Source organism: Aphidius gifuensis, linkage group LG6, assembly GCF_014905175.1.
Source record: "Aphidius gifuensis isolate YNYX2018 linkage group LG6, ASM1490517v1, whole genome shotgun sequence".
NCBI lineage: Eukaryota > Metazoa > Arthropoda > Insecta > Hymenoptera > Braconidae > Aphidius > Aphidius gifuensis.
This window is the reverse complement of record NC_057793.1, coordinates 14,279,743-14,301,868: the sequence shown is the minus strand read 5'-3', so window position 1 is coordinate 14,301,868 and position 22,126 is coordinate 14,279,743. Positions and strand designations below refer to the sequence as shown.

General features: G+C 30.6%; 1 protein-coding gene across 5 annotated transcripts in view; it reads right to left on the bottom strand.

The window, feature by feature from the left end:
• LOC122859541 (mushroom body large-type Kenyon cell-specific protein 1) overlaps nt 1–22,126 on the bottom strand; it is a 119,655-nt gene that overhangs the window by 87,584 nt on the left and 9,945 nt on the right. The window contains exons 1-2 of one of the 5 annotated variants that reach the window (XM_044163191.1): nt 13,483–14,222; nt 5,524–5,749 (exon numbers count right to left, since the gene is read on the bottom strand). The exons of 1 other annotated variant lie outside the window; for it this stretch is intronic. The gene's annotated coding sequence lies outside the window, so the exon portion shown is untranslated. Of the gene's footprint in view, nt 1–5,523; nt 5,750–13,482; nt 14,224–22,126 lie in introns of those variants that run through there. 3 more of the 5 variants (XM_044163192.1, XM_044163193.1, XM_044163189.1) reach the window with 3 other exon arrangements.

Sequence of the window (22,126 nt, the reverse complement as noted above, 5' to 3'; positions counted from 1 at the left end):
AATTAAGTATTATTATTAATTATTATTATTAATTATTATTATCGGATTGGGATTATTATTATTAATATTATTATTATTATTATTATTTCCCAATCTGAATCGGATCCGCATTATTATTCATTATCCGGATTCATTCATTATTTTATTATTATTATTATTATACGGGTTTCTTGACTCTTTTGTCATTCTAATCGGATCTGGGTAAACGGGCTCGAATCGGATCCGGCTTTCCTTACTCTGTCCTGATCTAAATCGGATCCGGGACGCCGGACATCAATTGGACTTTTTTTTTTTTTTTCAAAGTTATCTCCGGGTTCAGTCAGGTTTGGCTAAGGTCAGCCGGATCTGGTTTTTTTTACTTTTTCCCGATCTGAATCGGATTCGGCATTGCTAAGGTAAACTGAATCCAGTTTTCCTTACTCTATCCTGATCCAAATCGGATCCGGAATGCCAGACTTTAATTGAAGTTTGATTTTTTTTCAAAGTTAACCTCCGGCATCGGTAAGGCTTGTCTAAGGTAAGCCGGATCCGGTTTCTCTGATTTACAACGGATTTAACTTAGAAGAATTAAAAAAAAAAAAAAAACATTCATTTCAGAATGTCATTTTATTTTTTGATAATATTAAGTACATTGTTGCCTGTAAATAACATTAATCATATCAAGTTTTTCTATTGTAATTTTTAAATAACTTTCTACGCTTGTAAATGGTTTTTTATTTTATCAATTCCATGTACGCCACCGTGGTCGATAGGATAGTGTCGCCGACTTTAAACGGACAAGCCCCGAGATTGATCCCCGTAAGTTCCAAAATTTTAGTTTAGTTTAGGTTGAATTTTCTAAGATAGGAATATTGTTAATAATCATTGTTAAAAAAAATAATTGAAAAAGCACATATTTTTTTTTTTTTCTTAAATCAAAATTCAGATCCGATATAAATATAAATTCGGATCTGGTTTAAGTATAAATTCGAATCCGTGTTGAGTATAAATTCGGATCCGTTTTAATTATAAATTCGGATCCGGTTTAAGTATAAATTCGGATCTGGTTTCAATATGAATTCAGATCTATGCTGGATATGCATTTTGCAATCCGATTTTGCGAAGGGGTCCTTATTACAACCGGATCCGTATTCCCTGATCCGATCCGGATCTTTACCGGCGTTACATTCGGATTCGAATCGGATCTGGTAAATCGGGTCCGAATCGGACCTTATATCAGGTAAACTTCATCCGAATCGGACAAAAATTTCCACTCGGGAGTATGAAGTTCGATTTTACCGACGATTTGTGATACTGTAGCCTGCAGCTATACTTTTAAACTGCGACTAAAATTGTGGCGACAATCGAGTGAAAACTCGGCTCATAGCACACACTTCATAACTTCCATTTACACCATAATCTCTTCGTAACTTTCATTTACACATCAAAATAAAATGCTCTTTTACTTTATTGTACTTTTGCACTTACACGAACTTACTCAAATATCTAACTTCTAATTGCATCGATTTCTTCACATACTATACCCCAGGTAGGGTTTCTTGGGTTTAAATGACTGTGCCAGTCTTATGTGAGGATCGTGTATCGAGCCTTGGAAGCATATGTTTGTCACAAGCTTGTGCCCGTTGATTTTCCTCGACCTCAATAGTCCGAGATTGTGTAAAGCCTGTGTTTTTTTCCCCAGCCTCACCCATTGTGCCCATCTTTCCACCAAGCCTGATACGAGACTTGAATTGTGTATATATTTAATTGAAATAAAAAAAAATATAGTAATTAGATTTATAAATTTCATATAAATTCCAAATATAAATCATCAGGCTTTGATTATGTGTCAAGCTTTTGTGAGGATTATGTATTGAGTCTCAATAGGATTTACTTACATAAAAAATTTTAACCATTAATTTTATCAATACCCCGATGTTTGACATGATAGGGCATTGGAATTCCATGTCAGAGACCCAGGATCGATTCCGCGTCGCATCCATATATTTTCGTTTAATTATTATCGTTTGATATATTAAATCGTTTTATTAAGGCTGAATGTCAAAAGATTGAAAAAAAATTCCCTCTCACAGATTTTGATCGAAGTAGGCTCATTTTTTAAGAAATAAAGATCTATTTTATCAAGTTTTTTTTGTAATTTTCTACCATGGTTTAATCAAGATAATAAGGGTCAAAGTTGACAACAATTTAACACTTGAACACACAAGCATAGGAAGCATCAGCATGTTTTCACTTCTATTGAAAAAACGCTCTCACAGGACACTTTTATTTTACTACTGCTTATACTTCTTTAAATTACGAGAATAATAAAAAAAATCATAGATTTCTACCACGGATGTTAAAAGTTATTAATTATTTAAGACGAAAATTTAGGGGTAAAAACAGTCAAAAAGTACCGGGTGAAGCATTGAAAATCTGCTAAAGTAGTATTAGTGTGTGTAAATACAAGCCGCCTATATGCGTCTTCTAAAGACGATGCAGTAAAGTATAAAAATTTTAGATATTAGAGAGCACTTATTATTTCATTACACTATGGTTACAAGGGTGCCTTTTTGAACCCAAAGAATTCTCCTACGTTGGGACTTACATTCAGCCTTAAGGTTGATTCTGAATAATTAAATTTCTGAGAGATTTTTTTTTTTTCTTGGTTTTTTTTTAAATGAAATAAATACCTATCTTGTAAATTTTTTTCAATTTTTTCTGACGTGGTTTTTTTGCGATAATGGGTGTCAAAGTTGACAACTTTTACACATGAGAATAGGCCATACTTTACATTTTTATTTTTAGCTGGTTCGCTGTCTGATATAAAACTTTCAAATTACGATCAAATCGAAGTGTTTAAAAAAACGAATCTACTCAAAACATTTAAATTTTTTCTGACGTGGATTTTGAAAAATAAATAAATTTAAAATATTAAAACTTTGCTAGATGCGCGGCACACAGGCATGAACACAAGCATGGTTTTGGTGTACGACGCAAACTTTGTTTGCTAGTGTGTTGCCGTGCACACACATACTACTAAAGAACTTGATTTTTTCATCAGTGGCGCCACAAAAATTTCAGGACACGGGAATAAAAAATAGCGTTATTAATATACGGGCCCTTCGTGGCATAAATATTGGTTCGGTAATGCGACTCGGAATCAACCTTTAGATAATAACAATAATATAAATAATAAAAAGACACACGGAGAGAAATCCGCAGCAAACAATGCTGTAGAGTATCAAACAAATTTTACTGTAGTCTACTGGAAATTTAGAAGTTGTGTAGGGAGGCCACCAGGATCGGCTAGAATTTCCTACTACACTACAGTAATTTCGAACAAAAAAAAAAAAAAACAACACAAAAAATTAAATAAAAACTTATTGTTTTAATATCAAAATAAAAATGTAACGTGTTTATTAATTAAAAAAAAATAATTATTTTTCACCCAATCTTATATATAATTGTTATATATAATTTTATATATAAATTATATATTTTTTTTCCGTGTGGGATAATATTTATAAGAATAATAATAATGTTAATTACGATATCAATATTAATATTTTGGATATGATCTATACTCAGTTAGGTATACTGTTTAATAATATTTAAATAAAAAAAAGAAGTTTCAAGTCGCACACGCATACACACAAACCAGCTGACGCTCCGAGTTTGTACGCTGTCATACGCTATAGTTGTATGCTTGCCAGCTTCCCTACTCTCTCTATGTAATTCTCCCTTCTTTATCCGCTTGTGACCGAGCGTGTAATGGAGCGTGTGACAGAGTGTGTGATGCTCAGCGTAACGCTAGTGGGGCCTCAAATTTTGTCGCGGATTAAATATAAATATAATTTTTTCATGAAATTCGAAAAGAAATTCACACAAAAAATCAGGCCTTGATTAACGAATTTGATGAGATTGACATATTGATGACACCTAAATTTTGTCTTTGTCAAAGTTGTCTTGGAATGTATTGGGTTGGCTTTAAGAACTTCAAAAATAATTTTCTACTTTCTGTAAAATTGATAACACCATTCCATAAATAACATACTTAATAATATAATAATTGTCGGAAAAATTTATTGTTCCAACGAAAAAAAAAATGAAAACTTTATTTTTTTGAGATTGGCAATGGCTCTCGGACAAATGTATTAGAGAAAGGCTTCCAATGTAAAACATAAGTACACTGAGAGAAATTTTAACTAAAAATTAAAATCATGGTTGAATAGAAATTACTATAGTACTTTGTAATTTTTGTTTTAATTCTGGGACTGGCCGCGAGAGTCGGAATTCTACAATAAAATTATGTAAAATGTGTAAAATGTCAAAAAATTATTGGGTTACTTCAAGCCTCTATACATCGTTATCTATTGCAGATGGACATGGGGTTGAGTGAAGTTTATTATTGAAAATTCAATTCTAAACAATTTATAAAGAATTACTTTTTTTGATTAATCTCTTAGATAATGAGTTATGAGTTAATTAAAATAAAGACATACATGTTTTGTGAAAACAATAAAAATTATTATATGGTTGAATAAAAAATACTGCACAATTTAATAAATATTCTTATATATATAATAAAAATTATCATGTAGACATATAAAAGTTAGCATAGACTTAAATATTTTTTACTATATAGCTTTGTAAAAATTCTGTTTGTGGGGCGAAATAACACAAAGATGGCCGACCGATTGAACAAATGATTGAACTGTCATGTAATTTCAAGCATTTCTACAGCCTTATCTGTTGAAGCTAGGTATGGGGTTAAGCGAGGTTTATTGTTGGTTATTTATTTCTAAACAATTTATCAAGAATAACTTTTTTCTATTTAACAATTAGTTTTCGAGTTTTGAGCGTGTAAACAGAAAAGAAAAAATGTTGCCGGGAATTGATTGCTATTCTCCGTGAATCTAGCACAAACTGCCTAACTTAACACAAAAAATGTCCAACTTTTAAATAAAATTTGTAATAAAATTTAGTAAATTCTAAAACCGGTAGTGGGTAAATTCTCAGTCTGCTAGAATTTACTTGTGAGTGTCGTGAATTTAGTCATTTTTTTAAACAGAAATTACAATAAAATTGTGTAAATTTTATGGCTTAGTAGTGTATATATAGTCAATGGCCAGATTTTTTACATAATTTTATTGTAAAAATTATCTATCAATATACGAATAATTCTTATAAATGACGGGGGAACGCAGTTTTTACTATTTATTTTGTATTTTTTTCTTTTACGTTTGTAATTCTTAGTTAATATTTCTCTCAGTGTATATATCAAAAAATTGACACGCTATCCACTACTGGTAATAGTGGTAATTTATAAAATATAAAAAAAATTCTTTCGGTGTAGGAATTGACGATGGGCATAAGTCCGGGGCAAGCCTGATTATCCTGCTCTAAAGCTCGAGTCAAGCCGAGGTGAAGCTGAAGATGTTCACTATATATTTGCCAATCTCAAGGTTCGATTTCAGATATGAAGCAAAATTTGGAAAAAAATATAATTGATTTATTTTTATTATTTAAAGTATTTAAAACCTTAAGTTTTTTGATTTGACAACTTGAATAAACGAAAATACACGAACCCGACGAGGACTCGAACCCGGGGCTCTTGGAACTCCAAGCAGCGTTGCCAACCATACCATAATTATGGTATGTTTACCATATTTTGATCTTCCATACCATATACCATAACGACTTTACCATATACCATAATTTAGTTGTAATGCTGATAGTGAGAGAACTTTCAGTAAAATTAGCTTGGCTAAAACAAAAATAAGAAATAAATTAGCTGTACCAACAATGCGTGGAAAATTATTAGCTAGTCAACATGTTATTTCCAATTGAAATTGCATTAAATTTAAGCCATCCAAAGAAATGCTTTCACGTATGACTACAAGTACTTTATATTATAAACCAAATGTTAAAGAAAAAGAAAATTATATTAATGATGATGATGATGAGTTATCGGGAGTTTCGTTTGATACAAACTAAATATTTTAATTAAAAAAAAAATTAAACAATATTTATTGGGTGCATTCCTTGAATAAAAAATTTTTTTTCGTTTTGCAATTTCGCCCTGTAATACCGACTAAAAACTAGAAACAGAAAAAACGACAAAAGTGATAAATTTCTCTATGCATTATTCCAGCCTTTACAGTTTACGATAATGTGTGGTATGAGCTATGTGACAATAACAAACAATCACAACAAGTCAATTTTCTATTTATTTCAGTTTGATATAAACATTGAACAGTTATCCATCTAATAATTGGAAGCCAAAAAAAATAATGTCATGTGCCAGTACTGCTACTACACGAAACAGCTTTTTCCTATAAAATTTTGGCGGGTATTACAGGGCGAAATTGCAAAACGAAAAAAAATTTTTTATTAAAGGAATGCACCCATTGTTTTTTAATTAAAAATATATTTTACATTAAAGAGAATAAGATATATACATATATATTTGAATATATTATATACATATGTGAAGAACTAACTTTCTGATCACAAAATATTTTAGTCTCAGTGCATGCACACTAACTTTTTATTGAAAAAAATAACTTACAAAAAAAAAGATTGGTGATTGTTGGTAACAACAACATCTTTTTAACAAATCAATCTAGAAAGTTTATATCAGTCTTAGGAAATTCCCTATATAAAATTCGCAGGAGCCATGTCTAGAAAAGCCATTTTTGAAAATTAGATACTTGAAAAAAATAAGCAGTGACCCCCTAGGATTCGAACCTGAGTCTTTTGCTTATCTGGGCAACTGCCTTAACCTCTAGACCACAGAAGCTTCTTATTTTTTCCAAGCTTCAACACTGACGTCCATCTTCACCGTTATTACCCAAGTAGGAATCGACGATTAGGATAAGCTTGTGTCAAGTTTGAATTCGAGGCTTCGAAGCTTATGTTAAGCTTGGATACTAAGCGTGTGTCAAGCTTGGTAAGAGCCTGGAATGATAACCATGTATTTGCTTGTGTCAAGCTTCGAATCCAAGCTTAGCACAAACTTGTGTCTCGGGCTTGACACAAGCTTTGAATCCAAGCTTGACACAGTCTTGCAAAAAAAAATATAAATAAATATAAATATTTATCATTATTAATTTATTATTTATGACATGGTTATTATTTACGCGATACAAGTTGAATTAATGATAATAATTTGAGCGAAAATAAACGGCGTACTAGGGGATCGATCTTAGGTCTCTCACGTGGAATTCCAATGCTCTATCACGTCAACCACCGGGGTATTTATAAAAGACTCACAAAAAATTTTTGATATGAATGAATCTATTCGAGACTTAATACACAGTCCTTGTAACAGCCTGGCACGATAGTCAAAACCTAATAATTGCTATATAACATTTCTATTTTTATTCTATAGATCTAAATATTATAATTTTTTTTTTTTTTAATTGAATATATGTACAAGTCAAGTCTCGTGTGAAGCTTGATACAACGAGCTTGACACAAGGCTCGTGTGAGGCCGGGTAATACAAAAAAGTACAGGCTTGACACAATTAAAATGCCTGATGAATCGAAATAAATATGTCATGTTTACGCTTGGTATATCAAGCTTGTGTCACGCTTGGTACATGCTTGAAACACAGTCTTGAATTACAAGCTTGTGTCAAACTTAAAATCCAATCTTGACACAAGCTTTTTTAAAGACTGATTTTCAAGGCCTTGTAAAAGCCTAGGATCAGACCATCGTAACAGGCTCGACACAAACTTGGGACTCAAGGGTTGGCAATCAAGTTTGTACCAAACCTGTTACAATCGTTACGGCGATTCCTACCTGGGTATAGCCATAAAAGTCTCTAATTTAATTCTTTCAAGGTTATAGTAACTAAAAAGTAGGGAATGCTATCAATTTCTATAAACAATTGTTTCTGGTTAAAAAAATATTCATTAAAAATGTTTGAGTATATCCTTGGCTCCAGAGTTTTGAAAAAAGAAGGATTTGACACTAATATTTTTGAGAGAGTTATGAAACCTGCGAGTAAAAGACCAATTTCATCGTTTAAACTCACAAATTTCTAAGAGAGATAAAAAAATTTAACCCTCAATTAGAAAGATCTCGTCATAAAATCCACCCTTGCAGAAAAAAAAATTCATGATTTCTCTATAACTTTCTTAGTATTTCGCATTGAAAATTTTATCAATATCAATTTTTATTAACAAGTGTAATTTATAATATTTTTATTGATCATTTTTGACTCAGGTGTCCTGAAATAGTCGTCTCCATAATCACTTAGGAATGTCTATAGCTATTCGTTGATATTACACTAGATATTAAGTACTTTGAGACTAGCAGTCAATTATTAGCCGTTTCGTGACAAAAATTCGTGAAGCTCTAATAAATAAAAAAATCTGTAGCCATGCTGGCTGACAATTGCTTTATGGCAACAGAGTTTCCTGTCTCGCGGAAATATATTGGCCGTGTTCTTTGACTTTTTTTCGCGCATCATGACCACGCATACGCGCAGTAGCTGAAAAATCACGTGCGTTTGTAGGTTGTTTGTTCGTGTGAGTTTTCACACATACGTAATTCAAAATTTTTACTTGATTTCTCGATTTCTGCGCAACTGCGCGGTCAGAATGCGCTACAAAAAACTGGCCAAAGAACGCAGCTATTAGCATTAAAAGTAACTAGTGGCGTAGTAGTTATATAGTTCAATTAAGTGCCATATGCAGCGCTGGAAACGAAAAAGAGAGAGAAACCTCAAGTAAAAGCTGAGAGTGACCAATGCGCCACGAGTGACGTAGTTTACTGTCTACAACAGTATTAAATACGTAAGTACGTAACTAGTACAAAATATTTTTTCTAAAAGCCTATCTTATGACGTGAATTTATTCATTTTTCAAATATTTCTACCTTGATTAAGCCCTGATCCGGATTGGCTGAAGCTATCGCTATTAAGGATGTTACATGTTAGCCTGATCCAGAGTGATCAGGATGTGATAGAATTACTTGAATCGGGAAAGCCCTACCATATCCTGATCAGACCTAGATCAGTGTTCAGGCTGTCTTGAACAAATTTCTACTCTGATTTCTAACCTATACCTCCTTACAATATATTTGGCATGCCGAACTTACGGTGAAAAGTGTAACTGTTGGCTTCAAATTGTCAATGTCGAGATGACATATTGTCGAGGTAGCTTAAGTGACTTAAGTTAAGTCAATCCATTACCGCGAAATTCTACCTGGGTAAATTAAGAGTACGAATAACAGCTTAGATTCGTTTTTTTTTTATTTTTTTTTAGTTAAGGTACATTCTTACCTACAGCAGGTTATGTTGCATCTTAGTGACGATCACCAAAAAACTTTTATTGGGAATGTCTAAAAAATTATCACGAAAATTTCAAGCTTTTGGGGTTGGCACTACTTAATCGTCAATGTAAAAAGTATAGGATTTTATTCAGGATAAGCCCACAAATCTATCCAAGAATGTACCTTAATAATTCGCTTCTATTAATTAATTTTAATATTCACAGTGATACAATATTTCTCTTTTTTATAGTTGACAATTAATTTTTTTTTGATTAATTTCAATATTATGGGATAAATTATTAATATTAGCAATGCAACTGCTAATCATTGCTTATTGCTATAGTGATTGCAGCGTTTCACAATTCGACTTTTTACTGCTACACGGAGAAAAATTTTCACTCAATATTACTATGGTGCCACATTACCATAGAACCATATTATGATTATTAAAAAATTTACTGTCATTTCAACGAAAAAAAACAATTGTAGTCTTGAAAAATTAAAATGTACCATAGCGATTTTGTCATGTTTTTTTTTTGCTATTCCCCGATGAAAAAATTACAACGCATAAAGAAATTTTTACAGATACCAAATTTAAAATTTAAAATAATCCAGTCTAAAAATTACATTGCACCATAGCAAAAAATATATTTTTTTTTTTTGCTCTGTTTATTTCTAAATTTTACTTTGTTGTTATGGACATGATTAAAATGATCCTCTGAAAATTTACAACCTACCATAGTAATTTTAATAACTTTCTTGGATTTCCTGTAGGTGTCACTAACAAATACAAAGCAACATATTTAAAATTACAATGGGCCATAGCAAAATTGATGAAGGACTCAGAAATGTCAACTGCCCCCACTTTTTAGTCGACTGCGCAGGCGTGACTTTGCTTATTTTCAAATTGTTAATGTAAAACAAATAATATTTCCCTTACAGATACGTTGTTGTGGCGCAGCGGATAACTCGTAGGATTTGTATCCCGATGATATGGGGTTCAAATCCTAGGCTTGAAATGTTTTTTTACAATATTTTTTTACGAGCGTTTATAAACATAATAAATTTTGCGTTTGCCCATCGCAAGAATTACTATGGTACACCGCGGAAGGTCACACGGCCAGTAAGTGGCGTTTTTCAATGAAAATTGCTATGGTCTGTCTCAAAATTTAATATGATGCTCTTATGGTTCCAGCTTACTGTAACACAACGCAAAAATTTCTATGGTATTATATTAAAAAAAATGTAAATTTTTCTCCGTGTAAGGGAATATTTTTGACGAGATAGCCACCGCATACATTGAGGGCATATAGGACACCATTTCATTTTTCATAAGCCTGGGTCATCGTGTTCCTTTTTAAGCACAAAAAAGTCGTTCGATTTTGCAATTTACATCCAACTTTAAGGGGGTGGTGTACAAATTTAATGTAGAGATGACGGGCGGCAGCTGATCAAAGAAGCGACAACAGTGTAGGTAAAAATGCAAATTCTTAACTGTATGTGTATAGTTGAATGCACGCATCACCAGCTGTACGTTACCACATTTATTTTATTCAGGTTTGAATTCATTACTTATTTATTGATTGATCGACATATGAAAATGTTTTGCTTGGTCAGTAAAACTCGACCTCTAGTATACTCATGTAAAAGAATACAAAATAGCCTAGCATTTCACCAATGATGATGGCTGCCAGTAATGCACGGAAAAAAATTTTTAGCTGCAGCAATGAGGTACAGGATAGCTAAAGAGACAAGACAATCAGTTTGTTATTTCAGCCAGCTGGATATAGCCAGGATATAGCTATATCGAGACTCGTAAGATTCACATAATCTATACGCCTGTAGTGAAAGAAATATTAGAACATTACCAATGCTTATATAATTATGATTTTATTGATTCATGCTGTTACAATTATAAAAGATTGTGTATTTGATAAAAATAACAGGATTAGAGACTTAACACGGATATGCCAGATTTTTTCACACAATAGCCAATGTGAAAAAAAATATTTACTAATCAATTATGAAAAATTTGACTGATAAACATGAAAAAATGAACATCGTTTTTAGAATCGGAAAATCTAACTATTTATGCAAAATTTTAAAACATTCTATTATTATATTTTAAAGAAACATGGAACTGGTACTCAACTCTCTCACTGGTGGAGCGGACAGTGAGTAAAAGTGACGGAAAGTGACGGCACACGTGAAAATCTTTAAAAATCATTATTTTTGAGTATTCTGCGTAAGTTATACACTTGTTCTAAAACTAAACACCCTGAAGCAATAATTAAATTTTCACAGTTTGCGTGTTTCGTTTTAAGAATTCTTCAATTGTTATAAACCAGTTTGTTTGTACTATATATATCAAAATGTCAAATCGATGTTGGAAAGTAATTAATTGCTTCTTGTATTCTAAATGTTTCTGAAATATATATATATTTTTTTTTTAACGTGTACTCGCATGATTCATCCCGGAAATGTGACTAAAATTAAAATGGAATACAAATAAGAGTTTCTCGTTCCATAACAAAAATCCAATCGACGATTATATTTTTTAACATATATGAAAAGTCAGCAAAAAAAACAAATTTGAAAACAATGACTCTCCAAATGTTGAATGCATATTTTTTTGGAAAAAAAAACGTAAACTTTTATTCTCTGAAGAGGGTAAGAAGAGCCGTCAAAATTTCGGAATATTAGAAGTTCTTGTGGATCCACCCAAAACCTAAAAAAAAGTTGTTGAATGATTTCGAAAAGGTCAGAGTCTTGACATGGTCCAGTTCAGATATTCTGCCCCATATATGTGTATATATATTGAAGGCACGATAAGCTTCGACGCGCACGTGGCACAGCCACGATCCACACTCTCGCTTTTCACTCTCACTCAGTATACATTTATGTAAACAAAATATACAATATACTTCATATATATTCTAAATGGACTCGTAATAGAATATAAAAATATATCAACAGTGGGAAAAAATGTGTGAAATTAGTCAGTTTAAAGATATCCATGACGATAATTTTAATAGATAGAATTTCTCGATTTTGTACATCAGAAGAAAACTCTTTGAAACGCAAATTATCAATCCAAACAAGTAAAAAATCAAACAAAGGAACTTCGTTAATCACTGGATATTTAATAGTCGGACTAACTTCATTGGTCTTAGAAGCAGTCCGCCATTTTGTTTTCAAAGAATCGTTACACGGCACAGAAATTTTGTTATTCATTCATTAATTTATTTATTGATTATAATCTAGTTATTTATGTATATATATATATATATATATATTCAGTTTTTTTTTATTTTCATGTATTCTTTTTTCATTTACTGATTTATTTAATTATTTTTCTATTCATATATGCTTTTAATCCAATACTATAGCTCAAACCTTACACATACTGTGACTAACATGCACTGATCATTCAACTATATTCTTCGATCCTTTTTCTCCCACCTTAGCCTTCTCTAGCTCTCTCTTTTTCTGTCTCACACCATCTTCAAAAAATTTTTTTTTCATTGTCAGGATGTTTGTGTTTTATAGCTAGAATAATACCCACATATAACGTAACTTGTGGTCTTTCTCCTCCAAAAGCCAATCGTATATGGTAAATAATTATTTCGCTCTCAATAAACGTACTAGAATGGAACTCGAAATTTGGCTTATTGGTTACACCCGGGATTGAAAAACTTGAAAGACATATTCAATTATTGTTCATACAATATAGCAACAAATCAAAAAATTAATCGATGCCTAGTCGTTTCGCACCGTTAAGAAAATGCATGATATATAATTTTTTAGATTCCATTTTTTGTATTACTGCAATTACTATTATTATAGCTTGAGTATTATCAACATACATTGATCAATAAAGCGAAACTTTAATTCTGTTTAGTCATTATTGTTCTTCATTTTAATATCATTCATTCATTTATAATTTTTTTTTTTTTTTTTCGTAATATTGCTTTCCCGCCGTCGGGTAGAAAATAATGCTTGCGCAAAATCACGATACATCAGCGAAAAAAAAGACGCTCTTATTATGTTATTGTCACCACAATGATTCTTACAATAAACCTAGATGAATTTTTCTATTCATGGTGTTAAAGTAAAAACTTCAAATCCAGTGGCACAAAACCGGTGAAAAAAATATCAACAACAGACATAAAAAATAAAACTTTTTTGATCACAATGAATAAAATTATTTTACTCACTTAAGTATAATTCAAAATTTCGCATTATCCGGCAAAAAAATTGAAAAATGGAAATTGTGCTAACCGGTGAACTTTTATTCTCATAATTGAATTTTGCTTTTTAGATAAAAGAATAACTGCAGTCTTTCTCTAAATCCACTTTTTTTCCATTTTTTTTTTTCTCATTCCATTTTTACACTTTATTGACACACTTCTTTTACACAAAATCACTGGTAACTTCTACTATAAAATATGAAAACCTTTTTTCTCATAAATTCTTAATTCAATTTCAGTGTATTACCCAAGCTTTTCTTTTGTTCCATGTTTTTATAAATATTGTAATATCCTAGAATCAAAATATCTTTTTGATTATTATTTCGGTACTAGCTGACTGTGCATTCGCGAGTTGCGTTGGGTCGCACTGCGCTCCCGTAACTGCATTCGCGTCCACCAGTACGACTTGCGCGCTAGAAGCGTCGCTATCCGATGTACCCCTTGCCCCTTAGTCACTTGCCGTCACTCGTTGTTGCTACCACCGCCACTATTGTCATTGCCAACTCCATTCTTTTTGAACATACTTTAAATATACTACATACACTAACGCGAAAAAATTAGCCCACTGTATGCCTATTTGCCATCACGTATACATATATACGTTTAAAATGCTTTATCGCTTATCCATTTTCTACTGACACACCGATCCAACAAGACTTTGAATTTTTAAACATAAATATGACAATATGTACGCACGTATGTGCCAAAATCATTTTGGCACCTATGTTTTTTCCGTCAGTAGAAAAAAAAAAAATTCTGGCCCCAAAATATTTTTAATATGGTTATCTAATATAACGTGATGCATATTCTATATGTAAAAAAATCATCCTTTTAATTACACATATATATATATAATTTTGATAAACGATTTTTGCAGGAGTTAATAATAATAATAATAATAACAATAATAAATTCTTTCTTCCTGTTTTCTGCATTTTCTTCAATTCTATTTTGTTCAAGGATTTCCCAGAATTTTGTGAGTGGTATTTTTTTTTTTGTAGATGTTTTATATTGAGTCGCTCCGTACGTTCACGTTCATAATAAGTAAGGGGGAAAGGCCCCTTTCTACGCTTTTGCGCATGCGCCAAATATGCACACCGAAGTTTCTTTCATGTTGGCATGCTCACGAACATTTCGTATGGCCATGACACTTTTAATAGAAGACGACTCGATGCATTTACAACACTGTCTTGCAATATTTTACCACAAATATACTTGCTGAATTTTCCATCTTTCTTTCGCCAAACTGCAAAGCATTCTTAGCAGATCGAAGACATTACTATAGTATTGTCTATCAATAGAGGTTTTAGAACTGTCAATAATAATAGGAAAGTTTGGAAGCTTATCCAGTTTATGAAGCAAATTTTATGATCAAAATGTTATCATTTTTTACATAATAAAAACTTTTAGGTTAAAAGGACAGATATTGGCTATAGATTACCCAGTGCTTTTAGTTACGTTCCATCGCGAACCTTCAAGGTTGACGTCATTTTCTGATGTATGTTCTTCACATTTATTTACTTATATGCATTATAAGCTTTTCATAATTAGATATATTCGTCTAATATGAGTTTTGTTGAACTATTGTATGTGTATACCTTTCTCTTCTCTCTGGCCAATGGAGAGAACCAATGCCCAAGAAACACTCCGAAAAATATCCGCCCACGGTAATCATGGAAGTATACGGCTTTTTAAGGCCTCTTTAGCTAGCCTAATACATGTATGCAAAGTTGAAAGAGAGTATTATGAGCATAATAATATACATTATGTTGCATAGAATAATCTGAAAATGAAGCTCTTTTCTTTCTGTCTCTTAAAACAACTATTTTTCGTAACGAAAAATAGAAAAAAAAAAAAAAATTATAAGAAGACCCACACTTAATGATGATCAGATTTTCTCGCGCTCAAGTCACTCGTAAAAAGAAGTCATTTTTAAAATAGAAAGACTTGATTAAAAATGAATGTTTTTATTAGATCATATCAAAGATGAGCATACGTCATTCTTACATAACTGCAAAATACTCCTGCTTCTCAATATTTACAACAAAATCCGAGTATCACCTGCAAATAAAATTAAGGTGTAAATCAAACTCAACTATATGACACTGAATTAAAGATTTAAAGAAAAACTCATCTTCTCATTTGTCATATACACAGCAAAAAAATGTCTAATAAAAGTTAGCAAAAGAGTAAAGAAAATTAACCATCGATTTTTCAATAAAAAATACTAACTTTTAATAAAAGTTTATTGATCAAAAACAACAATATTCATTAGAACTTTTCTTTTTTTTTTTTATGAAAATAATCGTAACAACTTTTTTTATTAACTTTGAAAACAAATATATAAAAAAAAACATGTTTGAAAAAATCAGTGGCATCCATGACCGTAAACATAGAGAAGATTCCATAAATTTTTGTTCGTATTCAGATATTTATATATTGTTCAATACGTAAGTAATCCTCTGTGACGTCTAAATTCAGTCGGCCATTTTAGAGCCACTTGTTTAGAATGGTTCGGGTTATAGTAGGAGGCGGAGTCTAAGCCACAAAAATCTTCACGGGCGTTAGATTCGTGCCGAAACATGACGCTCACTTTTGGTTTGCTCTTCACCTACCTCTCTTTTTTTTATTCGAACCAATATTAGTTTTAGAACTTTTTTTCTATCGAAAAAATAAATTTTTAACTTTCCGAATAAATCTTGAAATTGATTAGGCTCTAAAAAATGACAACGCAAAACACAAATTCACTTATCATTTTCAATTTTTATAAAAATTATATATAACCGGCAAAACTGATATTTTATGATAATGAATAAAAATTTTTTTTTTAGATTTAATACGTACATATATATACATTTCTGATGTGTTATACACTAAAAATATCTTTGTGTAAAGACACAAGGTCATACCAAGAGTGGGTCAGTTATTTCGATAAGCACAACGTTTTTGTCTGATGCACCGGAACCAGTTCACAAGCAACCATACTAAAGTCACTATAATTTGCTAAAATTACTGACCGAAATTTTATGGGAAGGGAAAATTGCAACCTTTTTATGCGATGCCCTCGGAAATTTTAAAGTTGAACCTTGAATCGCTTGGAGAGGGACAAAGTGAAATGAAAAGTATACAAGCAGTGTTGCAAGTGCTGTATTGTATATCTATAGCTGCAACAGTGACCCCGGCATTCTGTGGCTATCCAGCGTGTCGAAAAGGGAACGGACGCCGGCTGCAATAAGGCCTTGACCGTATCTCCGCTTATCGCATCAGTCGTGGCTGTACAGTTCTAAATTGGTAAGCAAAAATCACTTAATGCTATATAAAATTGCAAAAATATTTTTCAAACTGATTAACAATAACTGATAATATTATTAAGACACAAATTCGGTTTTTAATACAAAATGACTGAAAAAAAAATTTTTTTTTTTATATTTCATATATAATTTTTTAGATGCACATAGATAATTACAACATCTTATTACAATTCCAATTAATTCTATATTACATCTCCAATTGATTCGGAGAAAGATTATTTCTATTGAAAGATTCTAAAAAGAAAGATGCATGTTTGGTGAATCTATAGTAAAAAGTATATACCACATACAGACTTTTGTAAAAACTCTGGCTATTGAGTATGAAAAATTATTGAAATATATATTATAGATACAGGAATCAGTACAAAAAACGACGTCAACAACACTATTATTACTTTGAATTCAGTAGATTTGACTTGAAGTTTCTCATCATTTGTAATATATATATATTTATAAACTTACATATTATTCTTACTATACTGCAAGATGAAGTCTTTATTTATATATTATGAAACGTATTGTTAAGAAGCACACGATATAGAGAGAAGCTCGCATCTCATGTTACGTATAGTTATATTCTCAACCATATAATTTTATGTCTCATTGAGAAGTTACTAGTCTTGATCGAAACAAAATATGACTTATTCAATAATTCTTATTGCAGAAATATTAAGCTATATGAATTACTGTTAAAAATGTCAGCCTAAAAATGAATGTACATGCACTGAGAGCAGTTGTACATACACATATACTAGTTGCCGTGATACGATACGATACGATCGTCAATTTTTCATATTGTCGGGTGTATAATGTATCGTATCGTATCGTCCCTGGTAGAATTCTGTCCATGTTGGTTGAATTAAATGTCGTGAATAGCTATCTGTAGTGACTGAAAAATGTATACACTTTTGATAGAAAGTAATTTGCTAGTGAATATCTATTTGACCTATGAAACTAATGTTGGAAAATTTTCTAACGAATATCTCTTCCATAAATATCGACTTTTTTTTTTTTTTTTTTTTTTTTATCAAGAAAAAAGAGAAAAGGGATCAGACTGTCGTCTATACACCCACAGTAGTTACATATTACGTAAATATCGACTTTAGATTGATTAAAAATTGAGAGCCCTCTAACGGTTGAATCAAAACTAAATTTATCCTATAAACTTTTCAAATAACTATAGATGCCGTTGATGAATGTACTGTTGTTTCAGAACAAGCATTTGACATAATAATTTATTTAAAAAAATCAAAAAACCTGAAAATTATTTTGTTTGTTTGGATAAATTATAAATATCCGACAAAATTCTTTAAAAAAAAATTTTTATGAAGATAAAATTACATATAGGGTTATTACCCTTATTTATTTTTTTTTATTTATATGCATATTATATTGTAAATTCAGCTAATGAGTTAATCAGGCGCTCTCGTTTTCTTTGGCATTTACACAATTTTCATTGCCATACGTACGTTCAAGTACATGACCTGACTTTTGTTCAATTTTTGGAGAATGATAATTACTATAAAGTGATAGTGTTGAAATCTAAAATCATTGTATTTTAACAAATAATTGTAAGTACTGACTTATGGTACCTTATGTAATTGTAAGTACCTTTATAAATTTATATTTTTAATAAATTTTATAAAATTTCAAGGTTATCGATCCACCAGGTAGATGATTACATTTTTTGAATTATTTACTTGAATATAAATTTATAGGGGAAAGCGGGGCAAAATGGAACGGCAGGGCAAAATGAAACACCCAAAAAAATATTTCGACTCATATTTTTTTTCATTTTTTCGTCACTCTTCAATTAAAAAAGCCGGAAGAAAATAGATGCAATGAAACAAAAAATTTTTAGAAAAATTTTTGAGCATTTTTTTTAAGAACAAAGAAAATTATATTTTATATGTTTTTTTTTGTTCGTCGAGAAAAATGGTGATAAATTAATTTAAAAGCAATTGTTCGTAATTATGAATGAAGAGAAATAAAAACAAATTAATTTTTGTGATTAATATCACATTTTATTAAACAACGATAAATAAATTTATAATAATTTTTTTTTTTAATTTTTAAAAATTATTTATGTTTTTTTTATTAATAAGTGAGAAAAACTAATCGGAAAATACTATTGTCATACATCGATTTATATTTTTTCCTTAAGTGTTCCATTTTGCCCCGCTTCCCCCTATATATATATATATATATATATACATATATATATATGAATATTTTAATATTCATTGATGAACCAACAATACTCATATAAATAAAAAATTAGTACTTTGTAGAAAATGAAAAGTGGATTTATAGAGAATAATCAACAATTACATATGTACTTCATCGTACGAAAAACGAATGAATCAACAAAAATAGTAGCCCGAAATTTTTGATCAATTTGAAGATGCAAACTTACTCGAAGCTATGGATAAACAAAGTATCTTCGGAATGTAAAAAAATTATTTATTACTATTATTCTGTTAAAATTGAGTCAAGTGCAAATATGTTTTTTGTTTACTTTTAAATTATACGAGATATAAACATGGTTTGATTCAGTCCAAATCATTTTAAAATAGTAAACAGCACATTCTTGGAAAAAAAATTGAAATCACTAATATATATAATATACCTAAAATTATTATTTTAGCCGGAATGGCTTCAAAAGTAAGTCTTAACGATTATGTGAAATGAAACCGCCAGTACCGACAAAAACAAAATTCAGAATATTCTTTTACTTTTTTCAAATATTTAATATGTATTTTATAAATTAATTTTCATATATTATAAGCTTTAATCCCAGTAAGAGTGTGTCGGTATTCTTTTTTTTTCTCTATTATTTTTATTTTCTAGATCGAAAAATCCGGCAGCAGCACAAATTGATAAGGTCGTTTTTTTGAATATGAAAGAGTGAGCTTTATCGTACAAAAAACTGGAGTAAAAAAGAGAAAGAACGGTAAAAAAGTGTAATTGGACATGCACGCTATAGAAATTCCGAAAAAAGTCAGATAAAAAAACTATTTTTAGTTTTATTATATTATTGGACAAATAAATTCTTTCTTTCTATCCGTATATATCACTGTTAAAAATTTGAACTGTGGCTTTACCAAAAAATCTTTGGAAGTTTTTTTCCTCTACATGGAGAGAAATCCGCAGCAAATAATGCTGTAGAGTATCAAACAAATTTTACTGTAGTCTACTGGAAATTGAGAATTTGCGTGGGGAGGCCACCAGGATGGACTAGAATTTCCTACTACATTACAGTAATTTTAATCAAAACAAAACAAAAAAACAACACAAAAAATTAAATAAAACCTTATTGTTTAAACATCAAAATAAAAATGTAACGTGTTTATTAATTTTTAAAAAATAAACCATTTTATAATTTTCATGTGTTTCACAGCATTTTTATTTAGATTCATGAATAAAATAAAAACAATAAAATTTTTTAGAAGAGGTTAGAAACACACTTTATTTCTAATAAATATTCGTGTCATCTGGCGGGAAAACCTGCTGTACAGTACAGTAATTTCTGGCATAAAGTATACCATTAACTCGAGACTTCCAAAAATTCCGGTAGACTACAGTAAAAAATTTAGATGAAATATAATAATAATCATTATAATAAGTGAGAATTAGTCGCTTTAATGACGTCAGCTATGAATTTTACGATACCACTACAGTAATATTTGCTGCGGATTTCTCTCCATGTAGTCTTTGGTAAAATTACAATGTCATATATAGTAACGGTTCCTTATACGGTTTGTAAGTTTACCAACCGTCTTTGTAAAAATACAAACTTGTAGTTTACAATATATTCGGTGTAATTGCAATATTTTTATGGAAAATTACTATATCTTTTCACATTGTGGAATTCCAAAAAATTTTTGGTAGTTTTTCCAAGATTTAAGGAAGAAACCCGTGTAGGAGACTACAACACGGCCATGCAACGGCCGATGCATGGCGAAATTCTGCCATTAATGGGCTGCCATTAATGGGCCACTCATACGCCAGGCCTGGCGCGTTACACCATTCTAATATTGGCTGCCATTATTGGCCCATTAACATTTGCCAAGATTGGCCCATTAAAATTTGCCAAGATTGGCCCATTAAAATTTGCCAAGATTGGCCCATTAACATTTGCCAAGATTGGCCCATTACTTGCGAAATCAATTATTTTTATAAATAAAAATAAAAAAAATATTTTTTTTTTCAATTGCATATATAGATTATCGAGTCCAACTCTGTTTTTTTTTTATAATAAATGTTTTTTTTTTCCTGCATCTCGCCGGGCGCGAACTCTCGACCGAAAACCTAAACCAACACTAAACCTATGCTTTAACTAACTGAGCCACGAGCGCGATATATATATTTCGGAAGTTTTTTGTTCTCTTGTAGTAATTAAGTTCACTCGTAGACTTGGTAGACTTTTTTGAAGATGATTATTCAAATACAAATATATTTATTTATTCATTTAATTTTAATGCTCCATATTGTTGATTTTTTTTTTTCTATTGTTTCTTGGCAAGAAAATTTTTTGAGAAATAATTTTTGGTATAAATTTAATGGTAAGGAGAAAGAAAAAGTCTGAAATAATCGAATTATTATTTCATACAGATGGGTTTTGGCAAACGATAGATCATTTTCGCCAAGGAACTTCAAAAAGTATCCCCACCACGCCTTGGCCAACACTAATTAATGGCCATTCTTGGCGAACGACAAGACTAAGGAATAAACTTCTAAAGTTATACACAATATGTTTGACCGATGTTTGATGAAAATTTTTATCCCATTAATGGCCATTTGCTTGGCTACCAATCATGGGCTCCGTTTATCGGCCATGTAGGAAGTAGTACTTGTTTCCATTTGCATTCAAACAATTTAAAGTTACAAACAATTAAATTATTGTTTAATACAAATCAATTACTTTATTTAAATAATTAAAGTTTAATAAAATTGAAATAATAAAAAATTATTGAAAAAAATTTTATTAATTTTTATTATTTATATTTATTCATCATTAATTTTTGTTTGTGAAGGGTCTAATTATTTATTTATAGTTTTTTTCATTTATTTATTAAAAATATAAATAAAATAAATAAATTGGTAAGGGATTGAAACCTAACTCAGTATGAAGCGGAGTCTTAACCCATCGCCACGTCATCCTTAATAAAATTTTATGTAAAGATGAACCTGAATATTAGAAAATTAATGGTTATGTTTTATTTTTTTTAATCATCGTATATCAATTATTTAAATATCAAAGAAAAAAATTTATTGTTTTATTATAATAAATATAATGC